The following is a 24,417-nucleotide window of genomic DNA, read 5'->3' on the forward strand; positions in this document are numbered from 1 at the left end:
GCTCCTAAAATTCAGACTCATACATCCGTCTCCTACTCGACATAATGGATACCTGAAGTTCAGTTTGTCCAGAACTGACCTTCTGACTGTCCCGCCCTTCCCTTCCCCTGCATCTGCTCCACCCAGAGTCTTCCACTTCTCAAGTGATGTCAAATCCATCCTTTCATTTGTTCAAACCAAAAGTCTTAGTGTCAGCCTTTACTCCTTTCTCTGACACTGCATGTTCAATCAATTGGCACCTCCTGTAGGTGCTTTCAAAATATATCTAGAATCCAGCCATTTCTCACTACATCTGTTACTGTTACTCTGAGCCATCACATTTCACCTAGGTAAATAGACTACAATATCTAGAATAGTTTTGCCTTGCTTGTACATTTTCACTTCCCATCAACTCCCCACAACTTAATCTATTCTCAACATACCAAAGTGGTCCTTTTAAAAGTACATTAGGGACTTCCCTGGTGGCGCAGTGGTTGAGAATCCACCTGCCAATGCAGGGGACACGGGTTCGAGCCCTGCAAGATCCCACATGCTGCGGAGCAACTAAGCCCGCACGCTGCAACGAAGACCCAACGCAGCCAAAACTAAATAAATAAAATAAATGAAAAAAAAAAGGCACATTAGATCCCACATTCCTCTCTTCTAAAACCTCTAATAGCTTTCCATCACACTCAGAGTAAAAGCCAGAGTCCCCCCAGTGGCCTACAGCATCCTCCACAATCTGCTCTAAAATTACCTGGCCCGGCGCGTCTTTACCATTCTCCTTGTCTCTCACTTTCTCTGCTCTGTCCACTGGACTCCTTGCTCTTCCTAGGACACCCCCAGCCTGCTCCTTACTTCGGGCCTTTGCAGTGGCTCTTCCATGGCCTCAAATGCTCTTCTCCTAGATGACCTATGGCTGAAGGCTGACTCCCTCACCACATTCATGTCTTTGCTCAAATGTCAATGTTTGATCTAAAATCACACCAGTGGTATGCTGGTAAACGTTTATCAGCTGCCTCTCTGAGAAAAACAAGCTGCACTTTGTAAGATCTGCACATTTCCACGGTGCGAATACTTTGCTGTTTCAGGTTACCAACGTGATGTCACTGAATTGTTGCTGATGAACATGGAGCTGGAGAAGAGATGCCACAATCAGCTCCTGGAAGCTGATTTTCCAGAGCACGTATCACCGCCTTGCATAGCACCTTACTTATCCCCAAGTATTGTGTATTATCTGCCTCCTCCCCACCAAGCCCCCAGGGACTTTTGTCAGTTGTGTTCTTGACGTCCTGTAAGAACGATGCCTAGCACAGAGTAGGCTGTCAATACCTCGTTAAATGAATGAACGAATTTCCTAATGAGGGTGATATAGTGCAGATATGCTAATATTGATTGACTAGGGGAATGTTCAGGCCGAGAGCTGTGGTCAGAGGGCTTTATGAGGTTGAATAGCAGCCCCTTGTTTTGAAGCTCTATACTTAACTTAAAGAGCATTATTTCAGACTGTTATTATTATGGGTTTGAATAAAAAGAATAATGTGCATTGAAAACTAACAAAGGAATTTATAGGTGTGCACTCATTAAAAAGAGAGACAGAATTATTGATAGTTTTAGGAATTCTTTGCTGTCACTCTTCTTTAAATAATCTGTCCTAGAGACTTTCTTTTATTCAGTGAATGTGTCAGTGTGACACATTCTTCACATCCTGATCCAGGGCCTTGAACATCTGGATTTTTCTCCTCTTGCAAATGTATGCCCTCTTACAATTTAGAAATTCCGTTTACATTGAAGCTTCAAATAAAACTTTTTTCTTAATATACCACAGAAATCTATTTCTTCTCCATACATTCACTGACATAGGACCATGTCAGTGAGTGTGTCGTTTTTATGAGCTCGAAGACTAATCATTAATTAACCGTCCTGCCTTTCTGAAAGTGGTGTACTGTTCTCACACTTGGATATAATCAGCTTCTGCCTACGCTGCCTTCAATTTGAAAGGTACTTAGCCTATTAACAGCAGTCTCAAGCCTTTATAGGCACATTTTCTACAGCAAGTTGTTCTCATTTATCCAGTTTTTTCAAAGGATATCTTCCATGAATGACATAAAGGTTGAGTGCCGTTTAATATTCTCCTCTGACACGTTGTTGGATTTGCTGTTTAGGTACAGGGTGGCCAGGATGGGAAATATTGATGTTATACTTATGTTTTTCTACTTAAAATTTAAAAAAAACAATTCATGCCCAATGTAAATTTCCAAAATCAGAAATGAAAGGAAGACCAGAATACAGATGATAAGTGTAAGTGCTGGTTCTTGGCACTGACAAGGAGTGCAGACCTCTATAAGCATCTCCCGAAGGACATCATAGTCAAGATCTCCTGGAGAATCATTTTCTGCAGCTGTTTATTTTGGCCTTGCGAGAGCTGTGGCATGCCGAGTGTGGGCTGCGGTGGGGTGGCTGCCGTCAGCAATGTGGCTGCTGTGAATTCCTTCCCTAACTTGGAATTTTCATCATCCAGGGCTGGCCCACGGCAAGGCCTCCTCAGTGCATCCAGGATGAAGGTCTTGCCCTCCAATGCGCTATCCTGTGCCCTTCTCCCTGATGGTTGCCAGATGTTGCCCTGTGGCTCACTGTCCGTCTCACATGTCCCTACCCTGCTAGTCCTGCCTGTTGCTTCCCGATAAGCTTTCCTTCTCCAAGTAGGGACTCTGCTGATCTGAGCCACGCTGATGAGACCCAGGCCACAGCTTCAGTTCTGCCTGATGATTCCATGCTGCCTCTGGCCAGTCTCCACCCCAGAATTTGTCTTAGTCACAATAGGGACCAAGCCACAGATGCCACTGGATCAGTCCAAGCTGATCCCCCGTGCCCTTTCCTAGGAAACAACCTTAAGGTCCTCGCTTTAGTAATAAATTCATTCAACAGCTATTAATTTGATCACCTCATCCTGGCATCTGCCCTCATGAAGCTTATGTGGGAAGTCAGGAGATTAAAGGTTAAAAAATAAATTAAATTGTAGAGACTGCTGAATGCTATAAAGCAACTATGGCAAGGAGAAGGCGTCAGTGGGAGAGGGGGGCTCTCAGAGAACATGAGGATGGGAGTCAGGAGTTCAGTTGGAGCACAGGGTTCCCAGATTCAAAGGCAGTGTGTGCCTCGAAACCAAGAACGACAGCAATCCTTGGTACGGTGAAATCCTGCTGCACATGCGTCAGGCTTTTGTTCATGAAAACAGTCAAATGAGAAGATAGAAATGGTGAGAGGTAAAGTACAGTGTAAATGTTAAATTAAGATGAGCAAAGGAACACACTAAATTCTAAGGGGAGACATATATACGAAAAACCACAGCTGCAGGTTAGGGATTCTAATGACTAAAGCCTCGCGGGTTCCCCAGGTGAGGTGGATGTAAGCGTGCACAACCATCGGAGGCATAACGCTGCCATCACCTGTGTCAGAACAGAATGTGCGTGACGTCTGCTTGCGGCAGGAAGCTGTCCTGCTCCCAGCCCCTAGGCTAATCTGTAGCGCAAGTGGTCCTGCTGTATGTCACTTGACTCTGTTGCACTCAGAAACAGGAGCCAGGAGTATGTACCTGATCCTAGGACAACCAATCCAGAGGCTGACCAGTGGCCTGCGAGCCAACTCAAGGCGATAAGCTCTACGCCAGCCAGGGGCATGCTCTCTCTTTCTGCTGCTAGGAAATATGGTAGCAGGAGGAAAAGCAAGAAAGCAGAGGCCGAGAGAGAGGCTGAAGCACGTTAACGCTGACCACTGGAGAGACCATCCTTCCTCAGCTGTGGTGAGTAGGTATTGGCAGTATCTGCCCACTCCTCCCCTCCCCTGTCTCCCTTCCAGCCCTTCAGCGGCTCTGACTGACGCCAGCCGCCAGTGTCCTTGTCTCCCAGTCTAAAGATCTTATTTCCAGAACCTGTAGCAGGCTAGAAGTATGAGTGAATTAGCACCTCTTAGGACCAGTCCTCAATCAGTGGCTCACCGGAGTTGCTCTATAAGTACTACCCCAGCTCAGTCACCTCTTGGCTTGCGTAAAGCTTTAGTCACCCACCGTGATAGTGCTTAATCACACATCCTTTATTGCCTGCCTGCTACTCTATTCTCTTCCTTACTCGCCCCACGAGTATTTCCTGCACTTCCCAAATAAGGGAGTTGCGCTTTAATTCTTGTCTAAGACTTACTTCCCTTAGGAGGCAAGAAGATGATTTAGACCCTGAAGCAACTCAGGTCTTGAGCACCAGTTGCCAACTCACTCCTGAAAAGCTGTGGTGGTGTCTTGGTTTTCGCTTTTTCCTTTTTTCAGGCAGATCCCTATGTGGCAGGTGTCCTTTACCAGTGACCAGAAGGGCCTAAATTCTCAAGGCAGGAAACAGGTGTCTGGGGAAGGAAGAAGTTGGTGGTTTCTTAGAGATAGAACCATATCCTCCTTTAGGAAGTATTTTTGGTAGCTATTTGTTTCATGCTGGGATGTTCTATCAAAGCAAAGGCAGGTTCCTAGTCAAAATATTTAATTAGGGCTTCACAATGCCCTGTCTTTGCGAATATCCTATGACTTACTGCCATATGAGCATGACAGCATTAAAGATAAGAGGTGACTGTCTAGTACCATCTGTTCATGACACTGTTTTGGGGGAAAAAGCTACTATCCTATGATATTGGGGAATTCTTTGGGAATAATACATGGTTGGTTGTGGAATGCTTATCTAATAGACACTACTGAAAGAGGGCCAGAGAACCAGGTGATTCTATTATATTTATTCTGAAGAGAAAACTTGTCTCCACAACTTGAATCTAGACCCATTTGTGTGTGTGTGTGTGTGTGTGTGCGCGCGCGCGCATGCGCGTGCACACGTGTATAGAGAGTGGTTACATTATAATACAGTCATATAATAAATATATAATAAAATATTAGTTCAGGATTCCAGGAAAAATGCAGAAGACCTTGAAATGGGTAAAAATGACCTCTGAGTGTCTCGTGTAGCCCGCTCTTCCAGCTTATCTCCACCTTTCATGGTCTTTGAGGTATTTTGTATTCTAGGTTGTAGAAAATGATAATAGTGGAAATGACTGGTTTCCACAGAAATGCAAATGAACGGTGTCAGATGTAATTCATTATCACCTGGTGGATCTTGACCAGTTTTGCAGGCATGTTAAATTCATTTCAGCATTTCAGATTGCCTATATATGTATGGTACTTTGAATTCTCCTTTGAACTAGTTGTAGTATCTTACTGATTCCATCTTTGGTTAATTAGTCAAATAAAATCTTTTACTTGTATTCATTTTATAATAACATAAGAGTCATGATTTTACCCTTTAAAAAATTGCCCTTTGACAACGACATATAGGTAAGGGAAAAAAACCAAGTTGTGCATTAGCATGAATTGTGAGATCAAGCTTCAAAGTGTAGGGGTTTGTCTGGAAATTGTTGGGAAGTAAGTTCAGAACCAGAGGAACATCTTTAGGGTGAAGACTGTGAGACTCTTCACGGGAAGGTGGCCTGATGTGGAGTTAAGCATGTAGGCCTGGGAATCAAGCAGAGATAAGTCCAAGTTCGGATCCTACAATTTACTAGCTTTATGGCTTTGGGCAAAACTCTTAACCCTTCCACACAGCAGTTTTCCTATTTGTAAATCAGCAGTATCTTAGGGTTCTTGAAGGATTCATTGGTGCACCTTACACCTTTCGTTGTGCCCTCACACACGAATATGTGGTAACTAGCTATAACGAAATCTATTACCATGTGAATGGTCAGAATGTTGCAAGAATAAAAGTGGTTGAGAGTAACATGTGGGAAGGCTCTTCCTGAGCTGGGCCGGTCAGGGCCAGTCATGGCCAAGGAGATGCAGGGGAGCTGTGTGCTGGTGGGGTGAGAGGCGGTGGGCTGGATAGAAGGAAGTCACCAATTACGAGGTGAGCAGTTGGGAGGCTCTGGAGGAAGATGAAGTAGCCAGTGTTCTTCCTTCCTCTAGAGAGGCCAGTACTGGAGCTTCTAACACAGATTGCAAGGTCTATAAAGCCAGACTCTGAATGCAGTCAGAAAAGCCACACAGAGCAGGAAACTGAAAGAGTTCCATGCTTGGGTTTTGTGTCAAACCAGAGTTCTTGCCAGGAGACCAGGAGAGGCAAAGGTAGGAACCAGAAGCAGAGCCCGAAGGCTAGACCTAAGAGTTCATGGTGTCAGAATTAGGGAGCTGGTCCAATCCCTGTCCTCCAGCCACAGGTGAGTGGCAAAGTCCTCATCCTTTCATTGTAAACTGTGAGTGTTGAACTCTGATTCCCTAAGGCTCCCCAGCCCAAAGATGAGTAAAAGTGGCATGCACCCCACACATGCATAAATGTGTACACACACACACACACACACACACACACACACACACACACTCACACACACTCCCACAGTGCTTCTGAAAGTGCCAGTGAGGGGCAGCCAAGAGGCAAATTACACCTGATAGGAGCAGCAGCGGCGGCAGCAGCAGCTGACTTTTGAAGCCCAGAGTCAGGGCTCCCGTTGCTCCATTTCTTCTCTTCATAGGGTTTTGGGGAAGCACAGCTCACTCGCAAAAGAGGAAGGCATGAAAATATAAACAAGAGGCCTCTTACTGAGCAAATGACAGACGTCCCTAGGACACCATCACTGTTTCACTCCTGGGTGCTTTTTTCATTAGATATATTCACCCTTCTCCTTTGTCTGTCTTTCTTTCATTTACAGAAAGGTTGAAAAATTCACATGTAACAGTCCATACAACCCCCAAAACAGAGTTCTCTGTTTAGCTGGGCAGATCCTCCTCTTAGCCTCCCTTGAAAGTATTTGGGGGAAGGGACATCACCTCTGGCATCTGCTCTGAGCCTGTTCCACACTGCAGTTGCTTCTCTCGTGCTTACTGGGGCTGCTGGTGACCTTGGTGCTGGTCACTGCCTGGAGCCCCTGCATGGCTGTGCTACTTGGCACACGGATGCTGCCCCTGCATTGTTGTCAGCGGAGAGGTGCATGTGGGACCATGCCCTTTGTATTTCCCCCAACACTGTCACACAGACTGTAAAGACACCTCAAACTCTGGACGGGTTGGGGAAATGGAGAAGGTTGACATTACAGCAAGAAATCTACTTGGAGCTGAACACGGGGTCCAAGTCTCACGATCTGTAATTCTTAGTGCCAGAAATCTCTGAAAACTGATTTAAAATATTTGTATTCACCCATGAAGGCTCTGCTCTATGACATCACTCTTTGGTTATGTTTGCTGGAACTGTTTCTGGCTTCAAGAAAGAGCATGCTGTCAGAGAGTGTCAGAGTTAACATTAGTGCTAGGAGCTCACATCGGTGGGAATGACTAGAGCCCGACTTGGCTATACACCTGTGAATGAAGCAGTAACATGGTAACAACAAAATAGTTTTCTAGAAACAATGACCCTGACAACATGCTGGCAAGAGAAGTAAAAGAGAAAGAGCCTGAGGATTAAGGGCCTTTTTGCTGTAGTGTTTTAACTTAAAGCAAAATTTGTTTTCCCCACCAGAGAGCCTTCTGCTGGCAGAGGTAAAGGTGTTTATGTCAACCAGCTGTCTCTTACAATCACAGTGAATCTTCCTTGGCAACAAAAGTTCACACTGGAGATTAGTCAAAGATAAGGCTAAAGAATTCACTTAGGGCATAAAGGTTTGTGCCTTGAATGGCAAGTTTAGGAATATAAACTTTGTAATAATGAAGAGCTTTTAAAAGTTTTTAAGCAAAGTATACAAATTCAGTCAATTCTCACTATTTTCGGTAGTTATGTTTTATAAAATTGTGGTAACACTGAATTAGTGAAGACTGACCCATTCCTCCTGGGGAAATACAGGGTTAATAAAAATTAATTTCAAAAATTAATGTGAAAAAATCCAAATGCTTAATATGGTTATATAAATGTGGCAGGATAATGGATATTTTTTCCATTTTCAAATAGAAAATGTATATTAAAGGTGAACTTGATAATAAAAAATATGACTTGGTTAAAAAAATGAAAGAAAAATGTTCATCTATTATAAGTGGAAGCTGGTAGCTGTAAGGAGAAAAACACCTAGAGTTAGTAAACGTGGTTTGCCCTCAGCTTTAAAATGCTCTTAGTACTTTACTTTTACATGCTGTCACCTTGTCTCTGCATTCTTAGAGCAGGAACATGGATGGCTGGGTAGGTTTCCACATCTTGTTGTGATAAACAAAGGGAACAACATGGAAATTGACTTTCCATCGACTACCGCATCTTAAAAGAAAGCGACTACATTTTGCTCAATTTTTTTCCTGTCTGTATTAATTCTAGATATCTTTTTCATTGAACTTGATGGCAAAAATTATTCTATGGCTTTACTTTTTAAAAACTCCATTACTCGCAGTATAATCAATAAAAAGGGCTCCTTTGCTGAGAATACCCACATGGCTGAAAAAAGAAAAAAATATTGTACAGTAACAACAAATGGATTTCAATTGTTTCAGCTTAGGTTACTCAAAAGTCCCTTGAAGAGAACTCTAGGGACTTTTTTTTTTTCTCTTTTAAGAGGAAAATAAATGAATGAATGAATGAGGAAGTGAGTGAGGGAAGCTTGCCAATCCTGCTTTCTTCAAAGGAAATGCTTGCCATGTGGAAAGTAAAGATGACAGACAACAGTCGCTCCAGCTGTAGCAAGATAAAAAATGAATATTAATGATTGATTTCAAATTAGCCAGCCTTTTTCTTTTGCCTGCAGCTGATGCTGAGGGGATACTGGGTCTCAAGAGATTCCTGGAATTTAGGTGGCTGTCTTTCATCCAATCACCATTAAAAAGAAAAGTCCTTGTTCTGTTCACTTTCATAAGGCTTCATGTTTTTAACATTTTAATTGTGTTTGTTCACTCCGGTGATGAAACAGATTTTTTCCCCAGACTGCTTTCCGTCTGGTTGTTTTGTAATCATAAACTATGTTAGAAGTAATTTTTTTTAAAGCCAAAACTCCCATTTTCTATTCTATTTTATGTAGGTCAGCACTTGAATGAAATAATTTTCTGAATTTCTTAGTGCACATTTATTATTTAGGGTGTGTATGTTTAAACATATGCATATATTGTATATAGCTGTCTGCATATTACTGGTATACACACATATATAAACACACATACATTGATGTGTATATGGATATATAATACTGAGGTATGCAGATATGTACATACACACACCTCTAGTTTTTTTTCTTTTATTTGCCCTTTAAAGATTTTCTGTTATGTTCTTTTAGACTGTGATAGTTTTAGGACTCAGCCTGTGACCTCAGGTGTGTGGCAGGAGGCTGACATCACCGGTCCGGGGAGACGGGGTTTGTTTTGACTACTGTATCAGGAAGGAAAGAACTGCTTAGGTGTGTCCTGGAGAACTCAAGAAGCATGTCTGATGCACTGAAATCACCTGGGTCAATGGTTAGTTGCTCCCACGGAAGCCAGGCGAGGCAGCGTCCTCCGCAACGTCACTGTCCCTTGAGCCAAAGCAGAGAGGACCTCGGGATGGCCCCCCTGCTGGGTCTGCCCTCAGTTAGGATGAACTCACATCAGAGTGGTTCTTTAAAATCACTCCTGTCTTCGATGCAGTGGGGCTGTGACGGGGAGCTGGCAGAGGAGCTGGGGTGAAGGATCAATGTGCAGCCTTCTCTCTGTTCTTTCTAAATCTGCCCACTCAGCCTGAAAGCTCTGCTTTCGGGAAGGATCCTAGGGGCTGGGGACGGTCCTGTGTCTGTCCATGAGCAGCCCAGGTCAGTGCTCCACACTGCCAGCTGGGGAACCCAGAAAGATGCCTCTCTTTCTGCTCTCAGTGGTGGCCAGGTGCTGCCTGGTCCCTGCAGCCACACACCGGGACCCTGCAGAGCCCCAAGCACCGCTGCTGCCTGGCAAATTTTGCACTTTACTGCTCCTAGATAAGGACCTGATTAGGTGGACAGCTGTGGCAGCAGGACTCTGAACAGGCTAGGAAGGCCAATCTGGGTCCTGTTTGTACCTATATGTAGTCACATATGAGTACATTTTGGGGAGTGGGGGAAGACCAGAGTGAGAGTGCAAAAGGGGTGCAGGAGGAGGAAAGAATAGGCATCTCTTGCTCCCTGTTATATAACACTCTCCGTGAGACATATATGCTACCCTATGCCGCTTTTGAATTTGGATGCTATTTTAGTGGTCACTAAAAAAAAGGATAGTGAAAGAAAAGCTCGCTTCTAAATGCATACCCAAGCTGTCCTTAATTTGCAAGACTCTCTGCAGTGACTACAGGAGTCTCCCCTCCTGCCTGCTTCAGAACTGGGCTCCATCACCTATCATCTCTTCAAATCTTCAACTTCCTTACATTTCCAGGCTCCTTTTCCCAGGTGGCTAGCCTACAAATACTTGCAAGAATGCATGCAAGGATCTATCAGGCAAAGGAAAACATTCATTTGAACTTGTGCTACCTCTATCAAGTGCCCCATGGCTCCTTCCTTTTTATACAACTTCTCAAAAGAATAGTTTACACCCACTATCTCTACTCCTTCACCTTAGGTTTGCTCTCAGGGCGTTGCAATCTGTCTTCTGAGCTTATTGCTATTGGAAGGCTCTCATTGTTTACCAAAGCCAATCTAATTTTCAATCCAATGGACTCTATCCTTTATCTATCTGGACCTCTTTGCTGCACTGACATCAGAGCGTAAATCTCATCTGGGCAGGGATTTTTGTTGTTTTGTTCTCTACTGTATCCAGAGCATCTGGAACGGTGCCTGGTATGGAATCTGTGCTCAATAAGTATTTGTTGAATGAATAAACTGACGAGTTCTTTCCCAGAATTCACTGAAGGGTCCACTCATGGGCTTCAGTGACTGGGCACCCTCCTGGCTCTCCTTTCTGACCATCCTTTTTGCTTCCTTCGCAGACATCCTTTCTGTGAACATCCCTGCGTGTCGCTATTCCCCAGGGTTTCTTGCTGGTCTCCATCTCTTCTCATTCTACATACTCTCTCTGAGGAATTGCATCCACTTTATATCTTAGTTACCCATGTAAGCTGAGGATTCCCAAATTATATCTTCTGCCCTGACATTTCTTTTGAATTTCAGGCTTAAATATCCAAAACGTCCGTTGGTCATCTTTCCTTTGCATTCTATAAAGTGCCTCAAAAATCGACATTTCTAACACCGAATCCTCAGTCTCATCTCCAGATCCGCTTCTCCTCTTGATCTCTAGTTTGGAAGCATCTGCAGCCACCTTATCACCAAAGCTAGTGTAAGCGAGGACTTTAGTATGAGCCCCTGCTTGGAGTTAGACATGTCTTGTTTGCATTTGTCAGACTGGAAAGGCGGGTCTGCCTAGGAAACCTGTTTACACAAGGGATTACAACTTCTCTTGGGAAAGGACTCATCCTAAGGGAGGGAGAGATGGACAAATCAGGCTGGCTTGAAATTGCTGAGTATGGGAACTCTGATGGTCATCTGCAACGTCACCACGCCAGGAAAGAGAAAGGAATGCTGAGAAGGGTCCAGGGTAAACAACTGTGGTGCTGGGTTGGAGGCTGAAACTTTCCAGGAGAGCCTCAAAAATGTCAGATAGTAAACCTTTGTGCTTCCTCCTGAAGGGTCTTTCTGGGTCTCCCTCTTAGCTTTGACTCTTCCTTTGGATGATTGTTGACATTCTTGAGGTACCCGCTCACTCTGGGGCTGGTGGAGTACAAGGAGCCAGATCCTTCCTTCTCTTCCTTCCACGTAAAGCAGGGCTGCAAACTCATAGTCCTGCACAGTTCATCACCTTCAAATAACAGAGTAGCCTCTGCTACTGATAAAGTGCGCTTGCCCCATCTGTGCTCTGTGTCTGTGGTTCTTGCTTGGAGCCTGCAGTGGAAGCCAGTGAAAGATGGGATTCAAGGTTTCAGGGGTATCGATCCTGATGATGCAGAGACACAGCTAAGGCACACCATGCTGCATCTCAGATCCGGGCGTTTGTTCATGTGCCCTCTGCCCCAGCTCTCTTTTTCTTCCCTCTTTCTGCTGACTCCACTTGTTCTAAAAGATGCATTTCAGATGTTCTTCTGGGCATGCTTTCCTGACCCCTGTCTATAACTCCAGTGTTGGACTTATCACATCTTCTTTTACTGATCTGTTAATATGTCTCTCTCCTTCATTGGACTGTGTGAGTGTCTTAATAGTAGCAACATTATCTTGTTCATCTTAGATTCCACTGCCTGGTCATAACACATAAGCAGTCAATATTAAACGAATAAATGGATGGATGGATAAGTATGTGAATGATGGGTGCTTTTCTGAGGTTCCCCATAGTACCTGACACAATGTGTTATGCATATTTTTGGATCATAACTATTACCATCTGATCGACTGAGAACTAGGTTCCAAGATATGCTCATTAAACGAAGCTACAGAACCAAAATAAAAACCAGACTGCTGGTCTTGCTGCCAGTTCTTTTGTATGTCAGGAATATCCCCAGATTTGGCTTAAGTTTGGGGCCAGTTTAGAGGTAGACCCAGACAAAGACAGAAGAGGCAGATTGGTAGAGTGAGTAGCTGCCAGGGTTCCAGCAGAACAAACAGCTCATCAGCCAGGAACTCTCTCTCAGATGTCAGTTTATGCATTTCTCAATTAATGATTAAATTCCTTACTGTCATTCAAAAAGATTGCTTAGTCTGGGTTTATTTTAAACTTTATAAAATGGCTATTATTATGGTTGAAATCTTCCAAGACTTCTTACTTTCACTGAAAACTGCATTGCTAAAATTCATTCATATAACGTCATATAACTATAATCTGTTATTCCATATCATGGCTATATTACAATTTATTTACCCATTTCTTGATGATGGACATTTGAGGGGTTTTTTTCCTCCAGTTTTTGCTATTAAAAACTACATTGCTTAGACATGATTGTGAATCTCTCTATGTGCACATGTACAAAAGTTCACCTTGGATATGCCTAGAAAAAGAGTTGCTAGGTTGTAGGGAATATGATGGTCAACTTATAAGGCACTGCCAAACTGTTTTCAAAGAGCGTTGTATAAATTTACTTTCCCATCAGCCATGGATGAAGAATTGTTTGGTCCATTTTCTCCAACATTTAGTGTTTTCATCTCTTTGTTGTCTGTTTTGCATTTCCATGATCACGAATGAGGTTTGAGTCTTTTATGGTTTGCAGCCGAATGAAATGCCTTTTCATGTGTTTTGCCCACTTTTCTTTTTCATTACTATCATTTTTATCTTGAATTTAATACTAGTGTACTTGAAGATATATTGACTCAAGAGTACGAAACCTGGGTCATGGTTAACGTCTGATGATTACTTGCCACATTTTCTTGAGCAGGTCATTTACTCTCTCTGAATCTCTTTGTTCATCTGAAAATTGGAAAAAATAATACTCATTCTGCATATTTCACCAGCTTGTGGTGAGAATCGAATTAGATTAGGTACGTCAAGAGCTTTGTAAACTATAAATTGTTATACAAATGTCGAGTATTATAATTGTATCTCATACCATTTATTAAACCCATGGAATTTGGAAGGAAATAGTGGAGTAAAAACATCGCTTGAGGGCTTCCCTGGTGGGGCAGTGGTTGAGAGTCCGCCTGCCGATGCAGGGGACACGGGTTCGTGCCCCGGTCCAGGAAGATCCCACATGCCGCAGAGCGGCTGGGCCCATGAGCCATGGCTGCTGAGCCTGCATGTCCGGAGCCTGTGTTCCGCAAAGGGAGAGGCCACAGTAGTAAGAGGCCCGCATACCACAAAAAAAAAAAAAAAAAAAAAAGAACATCGCTTGATAGAAACATTTGCAAATTCAATTATGTCTTATCTCAGGCTACCTGTCCAAATAGTTCTTTAACCTATATTAACCTTAGATGCCATTTTTATTGAATTTTTAAAATACTTTAGTTATAAACAAATCTCTTTGTACATAGAACCCAATCTTTCTTTTTGTCATGTTGGCAGTCTCAATTAAATGCCTGACATGTGTTTTAATTCTGTCTTTTTAAAAATAAATAAGACAGTGGTCCATAGTGAAGCTGAAGATGGTGTAGGAAATATTTTTGCTAACATACAAACTCATGTATGTGCGGGTACATGCATGCGGGTGTGTATGTGTATGTGTGTAGAGTGGTCATTACTTTATTGAGAACTTTTTGTTTCCTTCTAGTTTGATATCATCTTTTTCCATAATCAAATTTCAAGAATATTGTTTAAATGATAACTTATAGTAGGCTGAATAGTGGCCCCTAATGGTAGCACGTTCTAGTCCCTGGAACCTGGAAATGTAGCCTTAAACAGAAAAAGGATCTTTGCAGATATAATTAAATTAAGGAGTTTGACATGGAGAAATTATCCTGCATTATCCAGGAGGACCCCAAATGCAAACACAAGTGTCCTTATAAAGGAGAGACAGGGAGAGATTTGACATGCAGAAGAGAAGATCACGTGACCATGGAGGCAGAGACTGAAGTGATGTGGCCACAACCAGGGAGTGCTGGCAGCCACCAGAAGCTGGAAGCAGCAAGGAATGGAGTCTTCCCAGAACCTCCAGTGGAGTGGCTCTGCTGACCCTTTGACTTTGGCCCAGTGAAACTTATTTTGGACTTCTGGCCTCTAGAACCGTGAGAGAATAAATCTCTGTTGTCTGAAGCCACCAAGTTTGTGGTCAGTTGTTTCAGTGGCATTAAGAAACACTAACCCGGGCTTCCCTGGTGGTGCAGTGGTTTAGAGTCCGCCTGCCGATGCAGGGGACACGGGTTCGTGCCCCGGTCCGGGAAGATCCCGCATGCCGCGGAGCGGCTGGGCCCGTGAGCCATGGCCGCTGAGCCTGCGTGTCCGGAGCCTGTGCTCCGCAACGGGAGAGGCCACAACAGTGAGAGGCCCGTGTACCGCAAAAAAAAAAAAAAAAGAAAGAAAGAAACACTAACCCTTCTTCATGTGTCTCAGGAGGAAGGGCACTTAGTTACAAGAACTAGTTATAGATCAGTGATTCCTAACTTCTTCTTCAAGATTGAATTAAAAATGTGTTCATTGAGCCATGTAAGGTGCCTGAATGGCACTAGATGCAGCAAAGAACATAAAAGGAATAAGAAATACTACCTTTCCCCCAGAGATGCTTTTCGTCTAGCTGAAGAATCAGAACAAATAGTTGCAAAACATTTAGCACACAATTCAAGACAGTGCCTAAATCAAGGGGTAAATAACTCTGGTGGTGTGAGCAAAATGAGCAAAGTTAAGGGCCAAGATGACCAAAGTGGGTCATAGGCAGGGAGTCTGTCAAACTCCTGGGATGGAAAGGAAAGCTCATGATGGGAATAAGTTTAGCAGTAAAGAAGGGCTCCCTTGCAAAGAGAGAATAAGCAGTAAAATGTCAGCTTAACGGTAGAGGAAGCCGGGAGCCATTCGCTGTTTGGAGGCAGAAGGATCCAATGATGAAAGCCGTGTCTAAGGAAGGCTCACTTGTTCCTCATGGGGCAGGTTGTACACTCTAGTTTGCTTGTCAGTCTTCTTTCTCCTAATAGGCAGTATGACATTATATTTTAGAATAATTCTTTTCTGAGAAATATTTGGGACAGCTGTGATGCTCCTTGGGACAATTAGAAACACTCTGGGATGTCAGAAACAAGAACTATAAATCCTTCTCTCAGTATTCCCAATTAGATGTAATTGATATGTCCCCATATCTCACCAGCCAGAAAAACAAGAACATTCTTTCTTTAATATCCAAATTGCAATGGAGCCCTACTCACGGACTGCAGGAAGCCCGTTTTCCTTCTGAAGTTACCTCTCAATTGGTTTCTGGACATCCTAGAGGAAGGTGTGTAACCTGTTGAATCCTGGCTCTCTGGACCGCCACAAATCTTCTAGTCCAGACTGCGTCTAATTTCTCCAGGCTGCTCTGGTTCCCCTGTGCCTGTAGCTCTGAGCAGGGGCTCTGGTTGCTCGCTCTAGTCCTCATGGCCAAGCAAAGTCTGGGCTGTGGTGGGGATAAACAGACACTGCTGCTGCACGGGTACACCTCACGGTTGTGTGCCCAGATCAGCCTCAGAGCTTGCAGAGCATGGGGTATTAAAGGAAACGTCTATCAGGCTTCCACATGGAAGAGCCAGATCAACCCCCACCAAAGAGCATGCCCAGGCATCTTCCCACCTTGCAGTCTAGTCTCAGGAAGAGAAGTTCCTTCCCTCCTCCATCCTAGGCCAACACACTCCCACACCAAGATGGCTCACAGGGGGAATGTCCACTTTCTTCAGGAAGGCTTAACCCACACACACGCTTAGGCTTCCTCCACGGACCAGAGGAGGCACGCAGATGGTTCGTTATATGTTAGGACACCAGTGGTCAAACCTGGCGAGGCCTGGTCCATCAGTCCACTCCTTCCCATGGCCTCCCTCAGCTTTCAGCTTAAGGTGAAGGGAAGGTCAGGCTGCTTCTCACTCCCTGTGTGACTCAGGTTCACAACGTCTTGTGGGTACATATTTGGGCCTGAAGACACACAGATAACTTTAAGAAACACTAAGAATCTTCAAGGACGGTCCAATCTCAATGCCAGATTTCCTAATATTCTTCTTTAACTCGACCAAGTCTCATGAAATGTACACTGTTTTGATTACTACGCAGAACATTCAGCATCTCAAGTTGCAATATCCTCAGTTTAACAATAGTTCCACATTTTCCCCAAAACGATGTGTGGTGTTTTTGCTCCATGTAGTGGTTGATTTTATATGTCAACTTGACTGGGCTAAGGATGCCCAAATAGCTGTCAAACGTGATTTCTGGGTGTGTCTGTGAGGGCGTCTCCAGAAGAGGTCAGCATTTGGATCGGCAGACTGAGTAAATATCGCCCTCACCAGCGTGGATGGGCATCGTCCGATCTGCTGAGGACCTGAACAGAACAGAAAGTCCAAGGAGGCATGAATTCACTCTCTCTCTGCTTGAGCTGAGGCATCCATCTTCTCCTGCCCTTGGACGCTGGACATCGGTGCCCCTGGTTCCCAGCTTTGAGACTCAGACCGGAAAATACACCATCAGCCTCGGGATTCTCAGGCTTTTGGATTCAGGCTGAATCATACCAGTGGTCTTCCTGGTTCTCCAGCTTGCAAATGGCAGAGAGACTGGGGGACTTCTTGTCTTCCGTAACCCTGAGAGCCAATTCTGGTAATAAATCTCCTCTATATATCTATATCCCATTCGTTCTGTTTCTCTGGAGAACTCTAATACACTCCGCATTTGTAAACACATATCAATGGCCCGTTCTACTAATTATTTTCAATGAAAGGAAATATGAGACATAAAATTGCTGGCAGCTTTAACTGGTGCTCCTTCAGCTTTCAAGGGTAGGTTAAAGCCCGGTCTCCACCGTGCTCCGTTACATATTTATTGAACTATAAATGTGATTGAACAGCTATTCATTTATTCATTCAACAAATATTTTTAAATGGCTACTGTGTGCCCAGCACTGCTCTAGACACTGGAATACAACAGTGAACAAAGCAAAATCCCTGCCCTCAGGGTGTCTGGCATTTCATTCTGATGAGGGAAAGCATAAACAAATAAAACTGGAAAGTATCGACTGCTCATACTTGCTGAAAAAGAAGAAAATGTAGAGTGAAGGGATAAAGAGTGGCTGGGGGAGGATAGTTTCAGAAGGATAAAAAGGGCAGGTTTCTCTGATAAGGATATATTTGAGTCCTGAATCAAGGGAAGTGGTGTGACAGAGGCTAACAGCGCTCCAGTATCCTTTACCCTTGTTGTCTTCCGTGATAGCACCTCAGAGTTTTTGCTAAGCAAATGGTTGACATTTGTACTGACTCACTTCCCAGCTTTCCTTGCACCTCTGTGTGCCACAGACTAATTTTGGGCCAATTGGATGTGAGAAAAAGTGATGTGTGCAACTTCTGGGTCATCTTTTTAAGGACATTTGCCTTTTTCCCGCTAACTGGGAAATGGTGACAACTGGAACGACCTTGGAGACCGCATAGTGAGACGGCTACCATCCCTGCACTTCTACACAGAGAGAACTAACATTCTCTTCTGAATTAAGTGGCTGTGTTTTGTTAGAGTAGCTTAGCTTGCAGCTTAGCTAATTCAAAGAAAGAGCGTGTGGGTATTAGGGAGGCACCTCTCTAAGCAGAGGGAATAGTGTTGGCAAAGGGCTGTAAAGGAGGAACTTACAAGGAATGTTGGAGAACAGCAAGGAGGTCAGTGGGGTTGGAGTGAAGTAGTAGGAGACAATCAGGAAAGAATCAGAGGACAGCTCATTTTATGCCTTGGAACTTTCATTAGTGCTTGGGATTTTACTCTTGGGAACTATAGACGTACCAGTGGAACAAAAGAATGACATTATGGGCTTCCCTGGTGGCACAGTGGTTGAGAGTCCGCCTGCTGATGCAGGGGACACGGGTTCGTGCCCCGGTCCGGGAGGATCCCACATGCCGTGGAGCGGCTGGGCCTGTGAGCCATGGCCGCTGAGCCTGCGCGTCCGGAGCCTGTGCTCCGCAACGGGAGAAGCCACAACAGTGAGAGGCCCGCGTACCGCAAAAAAAAAAAAAAAAAAAAAAGAATGACATTATGGGATTTCTGTTTTGAAAAGGTCATTCCGGCTGTTGGGTTGAGAATAGAGCAGGGAAGCAAGGGTATAAATCCAGTGAGACTAGTTTAGAGGTTATTGCAGTAGTCCCGGCAAGATAGTACGCTGGCTTGGACCAGGGTGCTAGTGGGGGGTGCACTTACTGTGTATTTCTAAAGTAGAGGTGCTTGGATGTGCTGATGGATTGTAAATGAGAGAAAGAAGTAAGGGTGATGAGTATAGAGGGAAAAGGGGTTGACGTGGGCATGAGAAAATCACATGAGGAGGTCTAGGGTTGGAGCAGGCAGTGGGACTTATATTTCCTTTGCTCATAAGCATCATATGACCACCTTCTTTTTGCATAATTATAATTAATTTTATCTCAGCCTCCACCAATCCAACTTTGCAGATCAAACTCCACCCTCTCTCTCCTCTATTTGACCTTCTGTCACATCTTCCTGTCTTTAGCCTAAGCATTATTTAACCCATTCATCCCTTTGGGGACATATTCAGTGTCAGTAGAAGATAGTGATTTCTGAGTGACATACCGCAATTATTTTCTCTCTCAAAAGCACTTAGGGAGGGCTTCCCTGGTGGCGCAGTGGTTGAGAGTCCGCCTGCCGATGCAGGGGACACCGGTTCGTGCCCCCGGTCTGGGAAGATCCCACATGCCGCGGAGCGGCTGGGTCCGTGAGCCATGGCCGCTGAGCCTGCGTGTCCGGAGCCTGTGCTCCGCAACGGGAGAGGCCATAACAGTGAGAGGCCTTCGTACTGAAAAAAAAAAAAAAAAAAAAGCACTTAGGGAAAGAGAAATGAGAACAGGGATATGGAATCAATGTTGAAGATACGCACTGTCACTGGAGAAACGATGGGAGGTTAAAATAATGATGAAGGTCAGGAGGGAGGAGAAATCCAAGCCTGGGACTGTGAGAACAAGTGAGAGTTGCACAGTGGGAGACAAGAGCAGGTATCAGTGGTCTCCATGACCATGAGGTGAACCAGAGGCGAGGGGGGAAATAATGACAGTCCATGCTGGGGATGAGCGAACAGAAGGATTGACCTCGTCTCTCCTTCATTCATCAGTGGTGCAGTCTTCAGGTGCCCCATAAACTGATGGGATTAAGCAATCTTGAGGAAGTGGCCCCAAGAGAATTGTCACACTTTTCAAGAGCTGATTATAAATTAGATTCGAGCTCAGTTGTTCTTATACGGAAGCATGGCAAATGTTATCATAATCCTCTGTCCGAGTCTGTACAAATGACTTAAGGTGGGAAGCCCTTCTTCATTTCCAGGGGAAAGTTATCCATGGCAATTTCAATACATCTAGGGACACCCAAAGTCAAACTCCAGGGCTGGCTTTGTTTTTCCATTTGCTAAGAGGATGTTTACAGAATGGGCAGTCATTGAAACTGGAGCAGGATACCCTTAAAGCCACTTGGGAGACTGCAAAATATCCAGCACTATACTAGGCATTACTAGGCAAACATGGAGGGAAATATGTCTTAAACCAGTGAGGGACAGGTTGAAAGCATGTTTATGCAAGAGGTACCTTCTTAATTATGATTTCCCATTATGGTTTATAGCTAACAATCAAATTTAACATGAAAATTAATATGACTAGAATCTCAGCATTGTTTCCATATGTTTTTGTGTGACCAGGCTTCTAGGGGGCATAGGAAATATAATCAAAATGTACATATCTTATAAGTTCAGAAACCATGGCAAACTCCAGTCTGTTTTTGTTTTTTTTTTTTTTTTTTGGTACGCGGGCCTCTCACTGGTGTGGCCTCTCCCGTTGCAGAGCACAGGCTCCGGACGTGCAGGCTCGGCGGCCATGGCTCACGGGCCCAGCCGCTCCGCGGCATGTGGGATCTTCCCGGACCGGGGCACGAACCCGTGTCCCCTGCATCGGCAGGCGGACTCTCAACCACTGCGCCACCAGGGAAGCCCTAACTGGGCTTTTCTTGAAATCAAGAATACTGAGGCCAAAATGGTTGCTTCAAAATATAAGTACACCTGATATTGACTCCCTGGCATCTTCACCACCAACACAATCATCCCCACCTCCCACCATCAGTAAACATTTGTAAAGTGTCTACAGTGTTTAGGGTACTGAACTGGAAAAGGGAAATCAAAAGACTATAAAACATAATTACTTTATTCAAAGAGCTTAAGATCCAGTTACAGAGAGAAGATGCAAATTAATAGATAAATACAGGTGCAAAGTATGTACAAGTCAGAAGCAGCTAGGTTATGCTGCAGAAACAAATAACCTCCACATTTTGGAGGACTATAACAACAGAGATTATTTCTCACTCCTTCAACACGGTCATCACAGGTTGGCATGGGGGTTTTGCTCCTTGCATTCACTCAGGAACCCAGGCTAATGAGGGCTCCACACTGACTTACTTTTATGATCACTGCAGCAGGAGAAAAGAAAGGTGATGAATCACTCAGTGGTTCTTAATGCTTCCTCCTAGATGCTATACTTGTCACGTCTGCTCATATGTCATTGTCTAAAGCAGGTACACGTCCACACCTAACTTCAGGGGGGGTGGGAGAGTATGATTCTACCATATGCTAGGAGGGGAACTATACATATTTGGTGGACAACATAAATGATCACTACAAAATGTACATATTAAGTGTCAAATACATTACATGGACTGTGTCCATATGCTGTAGACATTTAGAGGCGTGAGCGAGCAATACAATCTAAGATTTTAATTTCTGCATTCACTTATTCATTCATCATTTATTCAGGGTACATTTATAGAGCATTTTCTAGCACTAGGTATTCTCCTACGTGATGGTCCTACAGCATTAAACAATCCTGACAAAACTCCCTGCCCTCCTGAAGATTACCTTTTAGTAGGGGAAGACTTGAGCTAGGCCTTGAAGGATGAGCAGAATTTAGACGGGTGTACAAGGAAAAGCATTCTAAGCATAGGGAATAGAGTTTGTTTCACATGAAACCAGAACAGTATCAGGCATAAAAGAATGGCAGAATCACTTAATGAATATAACTTTTTCCACTTCTGTGTACCTAAGAGCCATTGATAAAAACCATGATCACATAGATCAAAAAATAGTTTGGATAACATGGAATTAATATGGATGCTTTTAATTAGTAATTAAAATTAATTAAATAGAATATAATTTTTAATCATGCTATATTCTTAGTATATTTTGTTATATGTAAAATATAATGATTTAGATATGTTTCACTGGTAATTTGCTTTTTAACATGTCTTTATTCCTTGAAATGTTTGGTAGTGGGATAATTTGAGTAATGATTATTGTGAATAATTATGACCACTCCCACATTTCTAAGGACCTAGTTATTCCTTAAAGACCCTCAGAAACCTTAAAACTTTTTTTTTGCATACCTACAGAATATGTCATCACCTTTGAAAATAAATTTACTAGGATTCTGAAAGAGGGCAAAGTAAAAACAAACTTACAGCTACTCTTATATACATAAACTCATAAAAACAAATAAAATCAAATACTCATATTGAGATCTTTAGTTCATTTTTTACCTAAGAGTTGTTGATGAGGCCCTCGCTAAACTCTAAACTTAGGCAGATGGAAAATGTTGTTGAAAATACAACCAGGCAACAGATGAGTGAGAACCAAGAGATGATATCACTTAACTTGAACAATACTTATCGGTGGGGAAGAGGGTGTAAATATTTTCAGAGGTTGAAAACTTACAGATGATTTATGAAGAAACTTAAAGATACTACCTCAACTTTTTTAGGATGGCTACTATCATAAAGACAGAAAAACAACAAGTATTAGAGCAATTGGAACTCTTATGCTCTGCTGGTGGGAATGTAAAGTGGTGCAGCCACTATGGAAGATGGTGTGACAGTTCATCAAAAAAATTAAAAATAGAATTACCACATGATCCAGCAATTCCATTTTGGGGTATATACCCAAAATAATGGAAAATAGGGACTCAAAACTACTTGTACACCCATGTTCTTAGCAGCATTATTCATAATAGCCACTTACATGAGGTACCTAGAGTAGTCAAATTCACAGAGACAGAAAGTAGAAGGGTGGTGTCCAGAGCCTGGAGGGAGGGTGGAGGAAGAAGAGTTTATTGTTTAATGTGTACAGAGTTTCAGTTTTGCAAGATGAAAACAGTTCTGGAGATGGATGGTTGGACAGCAGTGTGAATGTGCTTGATGCCACTAAACTGTACACTTCAAAATGGTTAAGACGGTGGACTTTGTCATGTGTATTTTACCACAGTTAAACATCATTTTAAAATATATAAAAACAAACGAACAACAAGAAGAAATTTTAAAACTTCTGGGCCTTGTAAAATCAGCAGCCATTTATTTTCCCTTCAGTCTTAAGCATCTCGTTTGTGTTTGGCTCAGAGACTAATTCCCTGATGTGATGCTTACACATTCCCACTGTCCAAACCTTGATCGCTCTGCCTGCTGCTACATTCCAAGAGTTCCTGTCCTAATTAACGTTTCAGTCTAATAAGATTTTCTGGCTCCTAAAGTGTGATCTATCAGTTGTTGACATAGCTTGGGATATGGCCAGGCATAACCCAGTTAACTGTAGTGGGACAGGCAGCCTGGGAGGGGCTGGAGAAACAAGCACCATGGAACAGGTGTCAAGGAAAAAATGCAGTCGGGAGAGTAGGTAGCAGGGCAGGAATGAGTACAGGGATGGCCCATGATCACAACGCTGCAGGGAGTCCCAGTGGAGTTCTGGCACGTCGTGACCTTCTGGGACACAACAAGAACTTAGATGGGCAGAAGATACTGGGCAAGTTTGTCAGCAGCTCGTGGTTAGCATTGTTCAAAGAAGGGAGATGGATAAGAGCATGGCAGAGCCTCAAGCCTCAAACGGCTCGAGAATTCTAGCAGGTTGAAATTCTGGCAGGTCGAAAAGGCAACATTCTCAGCACTCAGAATCCTTGTTACCAGATCTTGAACAGAGATGGTCCGGAAAGGGTGACCGGACCTAACTTCTAGACTGTGGAGTTAAAGTTTATGCACCCGCAGCCCCTTGCCTAAAGTCAGAGGCTTGGCAGAGACTGAGCCGGGCATAGCTTACAGCCAGGAGCACCATGGACTAGCTAACTAGTCAACCATGACTCGTAATAAAATAGAGTTGAATCATCCATTCTAAAGCCATGCAGCGTTGGGAGTTGGTAGCGTTCTAGGCTGCTTCTCTAATGTAAGGAGACTATCAGTGAAGAATCTAGCTTTCTGAAAATCACAATGCATGCCAGAACTTATAAATCTATGGCACAGAAAACATTTTGAGGTAGAAGCAGTCTAAGCTTTGTGTCTTGGCTGGAAGGAAAAGAGGAAAAATCTTGGCGAAATATCCATTCCTAATAGTTCTCTGGTGTCATCAGCGAATGCCGTGTGCTCCTCACTGACCTCATAGAGACGACGATCCTGAGCGGAGGGTAACTGTTGAGCCTAGTGAGCAGACCCACAATCAGAAACAGAATTCTGTATATTTAACGTATTATTATAAACACACACACACACACACACACACACACACACACACACACACAGAGTCCATTTCAAGTCCAGATGGAAATGTACACAAAACCTTGGGCTTCACAGCAGAGAGAAAGCTGCTATAAACCAGTGAAGGTTAAGGGCGTGCTGTGTAGTCAGAGTTTCTGAATGGGGCAGTGCTGGTATTCTATTGAGGAGGAAACTTAAGTCTGGGAGCTTAACTTATTTTCTCAAGACCTCTTGTCCAGGCAACGGCAGCCCTGAGGTAGAATCTAACAGTGAAGAGGGTGAAGGAGAATTAGAAGGTCGGGTCCAGCTGGATAGGAGCTCACAACAGCACTCATCACTGTGTCGTAAGAAGCCCTCCTCAG

The sequence above is a fragment of the Leucopleurus acutus genome, assembly GCF_964270905.1.
Source record: "Leucopleurus acutus genome assembly, chromosome: 15".
Lineage (NCBI taxonomy): Eukaryota > Metazoa > Chordata > Mammalia > Artiodactyla > Delphinidae > Leucopleurus > Leucopleurus acutus.